Raw genomic sequence first — 13,810 nt, forward strand, 5'->3', positions numbered from 1 at the left:
TCTGGTTGCTGAGGAAGCACCCGCTGTCTTCCTTCTCCACAGCTTATGCAAACTCTGCTCTCTTTCCCCAGGCCCGCCTGGGCTGCCCAGGGCTAGCATCGTTCCACGGGTCGCAGTTTTGGGCCCGGGGTGGAGAACTAGGGGCGCAAGAGGCTGGAGATCCATCTGCCTCTTCTCACCTGCATATCCTCCTAAAACCCGCCACCTCCTCCACCACGAGGCCTCTCTTGCCCGACCCCACCTCCCTGGGTTCGTCACCCCCAGCCTCCTCCTCCAATAGGTCTTCCCTGGCTGATCTCACCTCCCTGGTCACGTCATCTCCACTGACACCCCATAATCTCTTGGGGATATAATTTTCTCCATTCCATTTATTCAACTTTTTTTGGTTCACTGTTTATTTACTTCTATTGTTACCAGATGTAACGGAGGGCAGGGAGCTTGTCATCTTCTTTTATTTTACACTACCAAGCAAACTGTACAGTGCTTGACTCACAGTAGATTCCCCCTACGGTGCTCTGCCCAAGACAGTGCTGTGCTCACAGCAGGAACCAAATACAATGGTCTGTACCCGGTAGACATTCAGTACAGTGCTCTGCACATAAGGGGGTGCTCAAAAATAGTGATGACTGTCCGCACCCCAAGTTTTGCTGATGTCCAGGCGAGAAGCATTTACTGCGGGCCCTGGGAGAGTCACTTGGCCTCTTGGCCCTCAACTTACTCATCTGAGCAGAGGGTCCACCCCGGGGCATCTATACCTACTTTCCACTTGTTTCCGGTGTCTCATTTTAACGGAGAGCCCGTCACACGAAACGGAGGACTCGTAAAACCACCTAGGACCTTTCCTTGTCTGAGACGGTATCCGCAAGGGTGGCCAGCACAAAGTTCCTCCGTGATTCAAGAGACCTCTGTCAGGGGCCGGGCCCCGCAGCAGAAGTAAGGGTTACTCTCGGTCGGACCTAGTGATGGGCTCACCTGTTTTTTGGGGTATCATCAGTCACCCGGCACCAAACCTTAACCGGTAATTGGGGAAAATATGGCCCATTTTCCGCACTTTGAAGGCCCTGGATTGTTTCCGTGTGAGCTGAGTGCCTTCCCTTTCTCCTCTTCCTCCACCAGTTCTCCTGGTTTTATGACACGTTAAGTAATTCAGAGAAGAGGCTCGTTGCAGGGGGTCTGGGCCGGGTGGGCCCATAAAGTCATTCGGATTGGGGGAAGGCAATGTGAAACCAGAGCTCAGCGGTGGCCGGAGCCGAGTTCGGGGTGGGGGGAGGATTTGGGGGAAGGGCCTGGATGGGGCTGGGAGGGCACCTACGTTTCACCGGGCCCGGCTGGGCCAAAGAGGAAGGCGTTCTCCGCCGGGCCCTCAGAGCTTCCAGCTGCCACAGCTGGGGCTTGGCTGGAGTGAGGTCGGCTGCCCGCCATGGCTGTGGAAGCTGACTCGGGTCCCATCGAGCTGGTGGGCAGGCCCCTGGTCCTCCCTGCTCATGGGGCCTCAGGCAGGAGATTTCCTCTCAGGGTTGCTGCTCTGCCCGTCAAGTCGGAACCTAAAATGAGAAGGTAGGGAGGGCTAGGAGGGCCAGAGAGGGGGACAGGAGCAGCAGCCAATGTCAAACTCAAAGCAGATTTCTGGCAGCAGGACTGGATCCAGAAAGCGGGCTTCCTGAGTGAGCATCCCTCCCGCTCTCGGCCCCTCGGGGATTGGAGCTCCTTAAAGCAAGCAGCCTGCCCCAAGAATAGATACAAATCCTCCTGCAAACCACGGCTAACAACAGTGGAGTCAATTAGGGGCTTACTCTGTGCCTGGTACTGTGCTCAGCGCCAAGGTGAAGCAGCAGCATGGCCTTGGGGATAGAGCACGGGCCTAGGAGTCAGAGGACCTGGGTTCTAATCCCGCTTTTGCCACTTGCCTGTTCTGTGACCTTGGACAAGTCATTTCACGTCTCTATGCTTCGGTTTCTTTAGCTACAAAATAGAGATTCAATACTTCTTCCCCCTCCTATTTAGACTATGAGCCCCATGTGGGACCGGATGATAATTTATCTACCCCAGCACTTAGCACAGTACTTGGCATATAGCAAGAGCTTAACAAATACCACATTTAAGGTAGATCAGGATGATCGGATCAGGTGCCGTTCCTGGCCCACACCAGGCTCACGGTCTTAGAGGTGGGAGAGTCAGAATCTTGTCCTCATTTTACAGCTGAGGAAACTGAGGACCAGAGAGGCTGAGGAACTTTCCCGAGGTCACTCACCATGCCGGCTCCCAGGCCTGGGCCCTTTCCACTAGGCCGTGCTGCCTCCAGAGGCAGGGGAAGTTTCCTCCAAACAAAACCCCCTGCTCTGGGGCCAGACGACAGCTTGGGGTAGTGACCGGCGGTGTTGCTGGACAAGTGACCACTCACGGCGGTGTCCGAGCTTCCTGCCCAAGAGTGGACAGTCACCTCACAGTCTCTGCCAGGCTGCAGCAAAGGCAAACATCTGTTTAAAGCTTCCTGCCATTGGAAAATGGCTGGCGACGACGGGGATGGACGGCTTAAACACTCTATCAATCAAGACCAGAGCCACGGGGATGGGCCACAATTGGTGGAAAATTTAAGTCGTCCATCTTAGCCCATCACCCTGTCCTTTCTTCCCTTCAGGTGTTTTCCTTCTCTCTGCTCGCTCCAGCCCCTCCCTCTTCCCCCGCTCCACGCCAACCTCCCACGCCCCCCCTGCTGCTGCCAACTCCCTCCCTGACCGGGGTGACCGTTCCCTGAGAAAGTCCCTGCAGCTTTTACTTCATCCCTGAGGCTGCAAGCCGGGGACCAGACGGGACCAGAGATGGCCGAGAGTCACCGCTGTAGAATGGGGCAAGTGGGGATTGTTGTGGGGAGGGTGGGTTCTCCATTTCTAATGAAATGCTGCTATCCACTTCAGGATCATCCGCGGGGCGCACCAGAAGAGTTCTTGGCCTCTAAGGAAACAAAGGATGCCTCTAAGCCCGCTGGGAGAGGGCAGGGGTTCAAGGGGGCAGGCAGGGAATGGGCAAGGTTTGGGAGAGGTCGGACAGGCTGCCGTCGATGGAGCTGATGGGGTCCGAGTTCAGGAAAACTTATGTTACAGTGACTGTAGTTCTTTGATGCTGGCCAGAGCACTGTACTAAGCGCTTGGGAGAGGATGCAGAGAGACGGAGAGTGGAGTCTCTCTGGAGCTCAGAGGAGCCGGTGGTGGTGCCTTCTCCTAGGAGAAGCTTCTCTCTCCCACCCCCCCGCTCTGCCCGGAAATGGCCCCTGGGCCCAGCGTGGCCTGAGGCCACATCCTGGGTCCAAAATGAGGAACGGGTCCGAGACGGTCCACCTGCCCACCCCGTACAGCCGGGGAAGTGCTGAGGGGCCCTGAGTGTGGAGTGGAGGGTGTCCCTTTGTGCTCTGGCCTTGGCCGAGTTGATCGCTGCAAGTTTGAGCGGGAGAGAAAATGTCTCCCTGACCTTTGTTTTCCGCAAGCCGAGAACACCCGACCCACGAGCCTGGAAGTGGGGGTGCACGTGGAAGCCGCAGCCCTTCACTCGGAGGCTGATAAACTACGGGGAGGAAGGAGAGTCATCATTTCTAGCTTTGTGAAAATGATGGGGTTTTTTAAATAATTAAAATGCAATTATTTCCATTATTGATGAGCGCAATGCTCTAGACAGCGTCAATACAAACTGTCCGCGATGCAAGCGTGTAGCCTGGTTCTCAGGCTGCTCCGAGATATTGATGTCAGTGATTGTTTCACTTCTAATTCACATAATGGATGAGGACTTAAATACAATCCATGGAAATTAGTACCACGGAGGCTGGGGTTATTCATTTCTATCATCAGTTAATGCATTCCTTTATGCTATAAAATGTAGAGCTTTTCATTATCCCCAAACCAAAGGAAGGTGGTTCTGGAATTTTAAAAAAACAAAAAAAACCAAAGAAACCCAGCTACCAAAGTGAGTAAGAATTCTTCCGTTAGAGTGCAAGCGCCTCAAGGGCAGGCACCCTGTCTCCTACTCGTCTGCTCCCATATCGCCTGCTCATTCAGATGATGTGAGTTCTGATCAGGCCCCTGCTCGAGCACGCCTCTTCCTCCCGCTCCTCCTGTCCTTCTTCTTCCTCCTCCTCCTCCTGTCTGCCCAGTCCAAATATCCAACAAGGCTAGGAGAGGAGGTTCTGGACTGAGGTCGACCTTAGACGCAGAGAAAAACAATCTACAGCTTAAACCGCAACTGTCAGAAGCAGCCAAACCTATGGTTCCTCCGGGTCAAATTCCCGGCTTCCACATAAACTGTCGACGCGGTCCATTCTCTGCTCCACTCTAAATCAGTGGAATGGTTTGCTCCGCAGGGGTGGTGCAGGCATCCCCCTCCCGTCCCCCGGCTAGTCCCGTCAGTGGTTCGCTCCGCTCGTCCCCCACCCCCCCGAAAGTTAATACGAACGAACACGGGATAGTATGGCGTTTCCATATATATTCCAAACAATTCTAGGGATTTAATTTCAAAGTGACAGAAACAGTTATGCACTCACTCTGCAGTTGTAAAAAATGTTTTTAACACTAAATAGCAGATGAAATGAGTCAATTTAGCGGTGGCAAAGAATGTTTTTGACAATAAATGCAGGGCTTAAACAGTTATTTTAACAGTAGACGTGTCAACTTGATGTAGTTAGGCATCATAAAAACTGTTTCAAACTGTAAATTTAACTGTTAAAATTAGCAGTTACACTGTCAGCAGCTAATACTTGTTAAAACAGAGCAGCCACAAACCGCCCACGGCGGAAAAACCGAAAACCCGGGGGAATCGCACCGTCCGATCGTCTCCAGAGAGGGTGACTCCCAAGGTCGTTTCAGAGGGAATGCGAACAAGAAACCAAGTGGGGTCTGGTTTCTGGGGTGTCCCCCAGAAAGAGGTCTGGTCAGATGCTTTGGGGCGATTTTCCCCTCCAAAGTGGAGGTTCAAATCAGGCCACAAATGTTGGGAATTCGTTATATTTTTAGAGTGGAAGTTGGTTGGGGGCGGGGATCACGTCTCCTGCTTCTGCGGTACTTTCCCAAGTGCTCAGTACAGATCCTTGTACCCAGCAGGCCCTCAATAAATATCATCACTACTATGTGTACTATTATTATTATTATTGCTGCTTCTGCTACTATTACAAGGAATGTATCTTCTATTCACGGGAAGCAGCACAGCCTAGTGTAAAGAGCCGAGGTCTGGGAGTCAGAAGACCCAGGTTCTAATCCCCGCTCCGCCGTTTACCCGCTGGGTGACCTTGGGCCTGTCATTTCACTTCTCTGTGCTTCAGTTCCATCATGTACAAAATGGGGATTCGACTCCTGTTCTCCCTCCTTCTTAGACTGTGAGCCCCATGTGGGACTTGCTCTTCTTGTATCTACCCCAGCACTTAGAACAGAGCTTAGCAAATAGTAAGTGCTTCACAAATACCACAGTTATTATTCAGGAAGGGTAGCTTGGCTAAGATCCCTTGGCCTCCTGGTATCCAACTGTAAAATGGAACTGCTAGGTTCGGAGGGTGTCCAGCCCCGGAAGTGAACTCATTCTAGTTTCTGGTGAGGCCTGAAGTGTTTGGATAGAGCTGAGAAGGCTTTGAATTGTTTCTTTTTGACCTCCTAACTCTCGGATGCCTGCCTGCCACTCCCAAACACCATCCCTCATGCAAGCAGTCAGGACAGAGCCGTGAGTGTGCCTTCTGTTCAGTACGGGCCTGTGAACGTGAGCAGGTGCCATGAGTGCGACAGGCACTGCGTATAAGCCCATGAATCTAGAAGATATTTAGGAGAGGGTTGGGTGTATAGCAGGCACTCTGTACAGAGCCAGGAGTGTGGCAGGCACTCAGTACAGGGTCATGCAAGGATCAGGTGCTCAGTTCAGGGCTGGGCATCTTTCAGGCCCACGCATGTGGCAGGTGCTCAGTATAGAGCCAGGTGTGGTGCAGGCCCTGGTACAGTATGGGACTGGGAATATGCCAGGTGCTCAGTAAAGGTCTGTGAATGTGGCACATGCACAATACAGGCCCATGAATATGGCAGGTGCTCAGTACAGGCCCATACAGGTGGCAGGTGCTCAGTACAGAGCTGGGTGTGCTGCAGGCACTCAGTACAGGGGAAACGGGGGATGGCAGGTGGTCAATACAGGGCCATGTATGCGGTGGGCGCTCTATATGTACCACTGATTGATCCCTGATTGGTCAGGGACAGGAGGGAGTTTTGATCCATTCCTTTGTGTTTGCTGCACTCCATCCCAGAGAGATAAATTCAAACTCAATTTGAAGGTTTTTTCTTTTTTTTTAGAAAGTATTTGTCCGTCATAAACTTCAAAATGCAAACCACAACAAAGCGAATCACTAAATATTTCAGTTTTCCCACCTGTTCCAATTATTCAGCACAATGAGAGTGCCGTCCTGAACGTTTTCTTCGCCGAGTTTTTCGGTTATTGTTCCTGCTTAACAATAGCTGCGAGTTCATAAAATCCAATTAAAGACCGGGGGAAGCAGATCGTAATGGTTCTGATACAGCGGCTCTGCTCCAGAACACAATTAGCACACAGTTCATGAATGTTCGGGGAGGAAATCTTGAGTTCGGGTCCCGGGATTCTATGCTGCAGAAGGGAGATTGCTCAGTGCCAGCTGTCCCTCCCCGGGTTAGGAACCGACAGAGTCCACAGCTTTCAGTCAGAGCCAGATTGAAAGCGCCGAGGGTCTGAATTTAGAACACTTGAAAGAGATGTTACTCCTTTGTGGGAATGAATAACAAGAGGTTCAAGGGGATCTGGATGTATTTGGTGGATGAACTGTCCACGTTGGATCACCGGGAGAGAGTTGGGGATGGAGAGGGGAGAGTCGGGGATGTTGAACGGTCCATGCTGGGTCACCGGGAGAGAGTCAGGAATAGAGAGAGAAGAGCGAGGGGGGTTGGATGGTCTGTGCTGAGTCCCCGGGGGATGAGTCAGGGATGGAGAGGGGAGAGTCCGAAGTGTTGGTCTGTGCTGATTCTCTGGGGGCCAGTCAGGGATGGAGAGAGAAGAGTCAGGGGTGTGGGATGGTCTGACCTGGATCATTAGAGGGGAAAGTCAGAATGGCGAGGGAAGAATCAAGAATGATCAAATCCTATTTTCCATTAGATTGTGAATGTTTGGAGAGCAGAGTTGGATTCTAAATTTCTTCTGTGTTGTTCCTCAGCCACACTATACAGTATAGTAGGCACTCATTATAGTACTCAGTAGGTGCTCAGTCCAATGCTCTGCCCACAGCAGGTTCCCTCTACTGTGCTCTGCTCTCATTAGGCACCCAATACAGGGCTCTGTACTCAGTAGACTTTCAGGGCAGTGCTCTGCACCCAGCAGACAACCAGTCCAGTGCTCTGCTCTTTGTCAGCACCCAGTGCAAACAGTAAAGGCCTAGCTAATGTGGGATCCCGGGGAGGCAGCGTGGCAACTGTCCAATAGAAGAGGAAGCTGAGGGTCCTGAGAGCCTCAATAGAGGTCGGCGGGCACCCGGTTGAATTGGTGGTGGAGAGAGAGGCACGGTGAGCCATCTGTGCACAGTGCGGACCGGGAACAGAACCCCGCGAGCTGCAATGGGGAGGCGGACGGCACCCGGAATTGTCACCCAGTTAACCCCAAGATCCCCTTCCTCGTCTCTTCCAGTGACTGGACTGACCGCCGTGATGCTGAGAGCCATTCTGCCCGTTTACCCCCTGCCCACCGGAAAGTCCAGGGCCGTTCCTGCCCTTTGATCCTCTTTCGGGCTCCCATCCCCCGCTGCTCCAATCTCTCGCCCCACGTTAACAGGCCTAATGAACCAAGCTCCTTCAGACATAAAGGTTATCCAGTTTAAAGAGATTATGGAGGTCGGCTTCAAACCCCATATAAATCTCATCCGTTGGCACCTAGAGACAGAGCTGCAGGAAGGGCGGTTTGGCAAAAGGAAGCGACGCCCTCCCTTCTCCTCCTCCTTCCCCATTCCTTAACACAAACCAGTTTGTCTTTACGAGGAGGACAGAGAGAGGTGCATCTAGTGGGGATTTTCTCTCCATTCTCTCTGCCCCTCCCTTTCCATGGTGCTGTTCTACCGGGGCTCTGAGCACATGACTTTCCCCCTCCCCCTGCCCTCTGGGTGCCTGAGGCCTGCTGCACCCCAAGAACCCAGGGTGGCGTGGGGCGACCCTGCCAGCGCGCTTCCTGTTTGCCTGGCGATAACCGTATCCTGGATGGAACAGACTCGGCTGCTCGAGGCTGCGGAGTTAATTGGCACGGGGTGGGCGTGATTGCAGAAGGAACAGAAGTCTCCCTCCTAGTTTGGAGGCTGAAGACCGTGGAATGGAGGCAGGGGAGCCCCAGCTTCCAATTCCCTTTGGGACCAGATCTCCGCTGGTACCCTGAGGGTCAGATGTCTCAGGTTGCAGGGCCGTGCCTGTCTGACTTCAGGGAGGAATAGCCTTCCCCTCCAACTCTGAGACTTAAAGGCGGCTCTAGTACGGCCTTTGCTCCTCCATTCCTGGGCTCCCAGAACCCTCATGGCGGCTCACCTGTGTTGGATGTGTCCACGCGACCTTCGGAACTCTTCCAGCCCCCAGAGGCCCACCGAAGCGGAATCGGGAGTGAATAGACATTCTCTTCCCACCACCTCAACTCCCTCAACTTCTGGGGAGCCACACTGTCACCTTACAAGCTGAGGGAGCGAGGGTGTCTGGGTTATCCAGACCGAGGGCGGCTCCACCCTGTCCGGAGACTCACGCTTTATGGTGCTTGTCTCCCTTGCAGGGTCTGATTTTAATTTGGGTAATATTCCCGTTAATAATAACATCTAATTACAACATCCATTAAAAGTTAGTAACATTAATTTAACAGGGAGAAAATCTAATAGAGTTCTTAGCTCTGTATTGGCATTTTTCCATTAAATTAATGTTACAAACTTTTAAAAGGATGTCTTAAATAGGCATCGTTAGTGTGGGGAATTTTAAACAAATTAAGACCAGGCTTTTGCCATGAGGTGGAGACCTATTTAAGGATCCAGGGAAGGTACCTGCTAGCCAGGGCCTGGAGCCTGCTGGCTCCACGGCTTTTTGGGAGAGTTTGCCAGCCAGTGGGAGGTAGGGAGAGAGTGGCTGGAGAGAGAGAGAGTCTTTGCTCATAACTCTCTTGGTGGGATCTGCTCTGTACCACCAGAGCAGAAGCCACATGGCCTAGTGGATAGGACTTGGCCTTGGGAGTCAGAAGGACCTGTATTCTAATCCTGGCTCCACCACTTGTCTGCTGTGTGACCTTGGGCAAGTCACTTAACTTCTCTGCGCTTCAGTCACCACATCCGTAAAACGGGGATTCAGATTGTGTGCCCCACGTGGCACACGGCCTGGGCTCCCCCTGATTATCTCGTATCTACCTCGGTGCTTATTACAGTGCCTGGCAGATCGTCAGCCCCCTGTGTGATAAACTTGTATCTATACCAGTGCTTAGAACAGTGGTTAGTGCTTAGAAATATAATAGTAATAATAATAATAATAATAAGCATTTAGCAAGTGCCCGCCCCCCCCCCCCCTTCTAAAAAAAGAAAACACTGGCTTTCTTGACTGTAGAAGTTGTGCTGGAAAAGCCAGTTTCCATGATTTGTAGTTTGGGGGTGGGAGGGTTCGAAAGAGGGGGTCCAAAGAGATGTTGCCTATGGTTGTCACTGTCGTGGTGGTAGAAGGAGGAGTAGGAGCAGTGGGCGAAGTTGTAGAATTATAGAAGCAGTAAGCTCACTGTGAGCAGGGAACGTGTTTCTATTATATTGTACTCTCCAAAATACTTACTCCCTTCACGGCGTATTGTACTCTCCCAAATACTTACTCCCTTCACGGAGTAAGTGCTCAATAAATACCACTGAATGATTAATCAGATCACACCCAATCTTTTACTCATTCACTGCTCACAGTCTTTAAAGGTTTAAGAGCGCAACTAACTTATCTCCATCTTGCAGTTTAGGAAATAGGCCCAGAGTGGTTCGGTGACTCACCCAAGGTCACCCAGCAGGTGTCCGGTACGGTGCTCCGCACACAGTCGTTGCTCAGCACAGGGCTCCGCACGCAGAAGCTCAGTACAGCACGCCGCATGCCGTAGTCACCCATTACGGATTTTCATTACATTTTTATTTCTCTAAATGCAAATCTACTGGGGTGGTTATGAGATTCCTCATAGGAAACTCATTTTCAGAAATGGGCCTCCCCAGCTCTGAAACTGATGACTGGCCCTGGCCGCTTTATCCTGGCTCCTCCCCCGGCCCTGCTCCCCCCTCCCCCGACCCCTCCCCTGGCCCGGATCCCCCCGGCTCCTCACTCCTCTCTGAGTTCCTCTCAGATTACTCACACACCAGGAGTGTTCCTCAAGATGCTGGAGAAAAACGCATTTGCTTGGTGACAGACCCAATGCATGAATAACCAATTTAAATGCAATTTAAATACTATTATGGGGGTGAAGCATAATTAATTTTAAAATCATATTTAAGTGTTTTTTAGTCTGTGATCTCCTGCCCCATTTAACATAAAGGAACATCTCACTAAATCACTTACTTTGCATAGAGGGGAAACCCTCACTTTCTGCTAGAGCGTTTAGCATTTTTATTTCCTTTCTCTTTGCTAAGCCAGGAGACTTTTTCACTGTCGCTGCGATTGCCTCGTAAACCATTTAAAAGGCTCCGTTCACAAAAGCATCCTGCATAAATACCGAGACCCTGACTCATTTCTTCTTAGTGGTTTTGTCAAATTTCTGGGGTTTAAAACGTGAAGGTCCAAATTAACGACAATTAACGACAAGGGGCGGCCTCTCCTCTCTCCCTGGCTCTCTTCTCTCTCCCTGGCTCTCTCCTCTCTCTCCGGCTCTCTCCTCTCTGCCCTTTCTTCTCTCTCTGGCTCTCTCCTCTCTGCCCTTTCCTCTCCCTTTCTGACTTTCTCCTCTCTTCTTTCTCTCCTCTAAAAACAACAATCAAAATTAAGAGGCCCCAGAGCATAGGGTCGGTGGAAATATGTGAAACAACTTATATGGGGAAAGTATTTCTGTGATAAATCAGGAGCAGATCGTCAGCGGTCAACTAATTCTTGGATATCTCCCCTTCCCAGACCAGATTCTCAGCTTCCCACTTCACTCTTCTGTGCCTCAGTTTTCTCAGCTGTAGAATGGGGTTTCAATAACTGTTCGCTTAGACTGTGAGCCCCATGCGGACCAGGGACTGTGTCCGACTTGATCATCTTGAATCTACCAGTGGCTAGCACAGTACTAGTCACATAGTAAGCACTGAACTATTCATTTTTAACCAGGGAGTGGATGCGGCTCCTCCGATTCCTATCCGGGAGACCAGGAACCCAGAGGGCGAGTGAGGAGACCCTCCAAGGACCTGCAGGATTTGAGGTTCTTCAAACAGTTGTTCCAGCAACCTCGCTGATTCAGGAGATGGAGCCTCCCAAGGCCAGAAAGGAATATTTGCAAATACATTCCCCAGGTCAACGGGAATGTGGTGGCCACCCACTGGGGTTGCTTGCCGGAGGTTTCGCTGGTCAAAGGCTCCCAAGCAAATATTTGTTTCCCAGCAAGGATGGAAACCTGCAGTGCAGTTGCTCAAGGGACCGTCCCCACAGTCAGCATGGCTGGCCCCTGGGGAAGGGGACAGAAAACGGGGTGCAGAGCTCATTTCTGCCCGTAGTTAACTCACACAGAGTGACCACTTCCGGTACGTGGTGAACTGGTCTGAGCACAGCAACTAGGGAAGGGTGGGACCCAGCTGTGGTAGGCATTACTCTCTTCCCTACTAACTATAGCTTACTTTAGTGTCTGCCTCGCTTGCAAGATTTTAAGCTCCTAGAGGGCGGGGATGATTCTACTATATTCGTCTAAGTGTTAAATTCTGAGCTCTTCACAGAGAAAGTGCTCCATAAATACTATTCATTCAATAGTATTTATCTTCCCCAGTAGTATTCTCCAGTAGTAATTGGAGAAACAGTGTGGCTCAGTGGAAAGAGCCCGGGCTTGGGAGTCAGAGGTCTTGGGTTCGAATCCCAGCTTTGCCACTTGTCAGCTGTGTGACTGTGGGCAAGTCACTTAACTTCTCAGTGCCTCAGTTACCTCATCTGTAAAATGGGGATTAACTGTGAGACTCATGTGGGACAGCCTGATTACCCTGTATCTACCCCAATGCTTAGAACAGTGCTGTGCACATAGTAAGCGCTTAACAAATACCAACATTAAATACCAACATCATTACTTGTTTAGCTCTTACTGTGTGCCAAGGACTGTTCGAAGCACTGGGGTAGATACAAGTTGGTCAGGTTGGACAAAGTCCCTCTCCCATATAGGGCTCACACTCTTTATCCCCATTTGCAGATGAGGTAACTGAGTCAGAGAGGAGTTAAGTGACTTTCCCAAGGTCACACAGCAGAACTAGTACAGCGCTCCGCACACAGTAAGCACTCAACAAATACCATCGATGGATCGATTGATCCTTGTCCAGATTTGTGTTCAGATCTGAGTTCAGGTGGGTTTTTTTTATGATATTTGTTACGTTCCATGTGCCAGGCACTGTACTAAGCACTGAGGTACATAAAAGCTAATCAGGTTGGACACAGTTCATGTCCCACAGTCTTAATCTCCATTTTTAAAATAAGGGAACTGAGGCACAGATAATTTAAGTGCCTTGCCCAAGGTCACACAACTGACGAGGGGCCGAGCCAGGATTAGAACCCAGATCCTTCTGACTCCCAGGCCCATGCTCTATCCACTTGACCACGAAGCTTCTCAGGTCTGTATCTAGAACGAGGGATTTCTTACATCACATAAGCTCTTATCCCTGTCTTGCTGGGGGCTCCCCGCTCTGACGATGTGAAAAACAAATGCCCCACTTGGCCTCGCTGGCCATACACACCCTCAGCTAGTCCAAACACAAGCTGTTCAGTTCCTTGACTCCCTGACAGGATCGTGGAGCCCTCACGACCCCGCCGAGCTCTGCTGGAAACTAGAAACGTTGGCAGAGGGAGAGCAGCCAGCTGGTCCCTGCTCTAGGTGGGCAACAATTTATTACCTGTCCCGTAATCCTCCCTTCCTTCTGCTCCATCCTGTAGGCTCCCCTCCCTCGTGCTTTCCTCCAACCTGTGTCACGCTGCCATTTTGATTAAGGATTTTATTCAAGTGCTTATTATGGTGTTCTGCACACAGTAAACACTCAGTAAATGCCACTGATTGACTCATTAATTAAGTGACCCGGCAATCATTTAATACTATTCACTGAGGGCCTTCTGAGGGCAGAGCACTGTATCGAGCACTTGGGAGAGTACAGAAGAAAGGAAAGAAGAATCCCGGCTCTCGAGTTGTTTACCGTCTAATGAGAGTGACAGACAGGAATGAAATGCAAATATATCAACAGACTATCAGCCCATTTTCTTTTCAGTCATCAAAAGCACAAGTGATAGTCAGTCCCATCAGGGGTATGTATTGAGTCCCGCAGAATGCTGAGCACTGTTCTGAATGCTTGAGCAAGTACAAGCACTCAGAAGGGAGGCAGAGTGGCTTAGTGGATAAAGCATGGGCCTGGGAGCCATAGGACCCGGGCTCTAATCCCAGTTCCACTACTTGCCTGCTGTGGACCTGGGGCAAGTCACTTTACTTCTCTGTGCCTCAGTGTCCTCAACTGCAAAATGGTGATTCAATTCCTTTTCTCCCTCTTATTTAGACTGCTAGCCCCATGTGGGACCTGATGATTTTGTATCTACTGCAGCCTTTAGTTCAGTACTCGGGCATGCAGAAAGCTCTTAACACATACCACAGTTATCAT

This window comes from Ornithorhynchus anatinus, chromosome X2 (genome assembly GCF_004115215.2).
Source record: "Ornithorhynchus anatinus isolate Pmale09 chromosome X2, mOrnAna1.pri.v4, whole genome shotgun sequence".
Taxonomy (NCBI): domain Eukaryota; kingdom Metazoa; phylum Chordata; class Mammalia; order Monotremata; family Ornithorhynchidae; genus Ornithorhynchus; species Ornithorhynchus anatinus.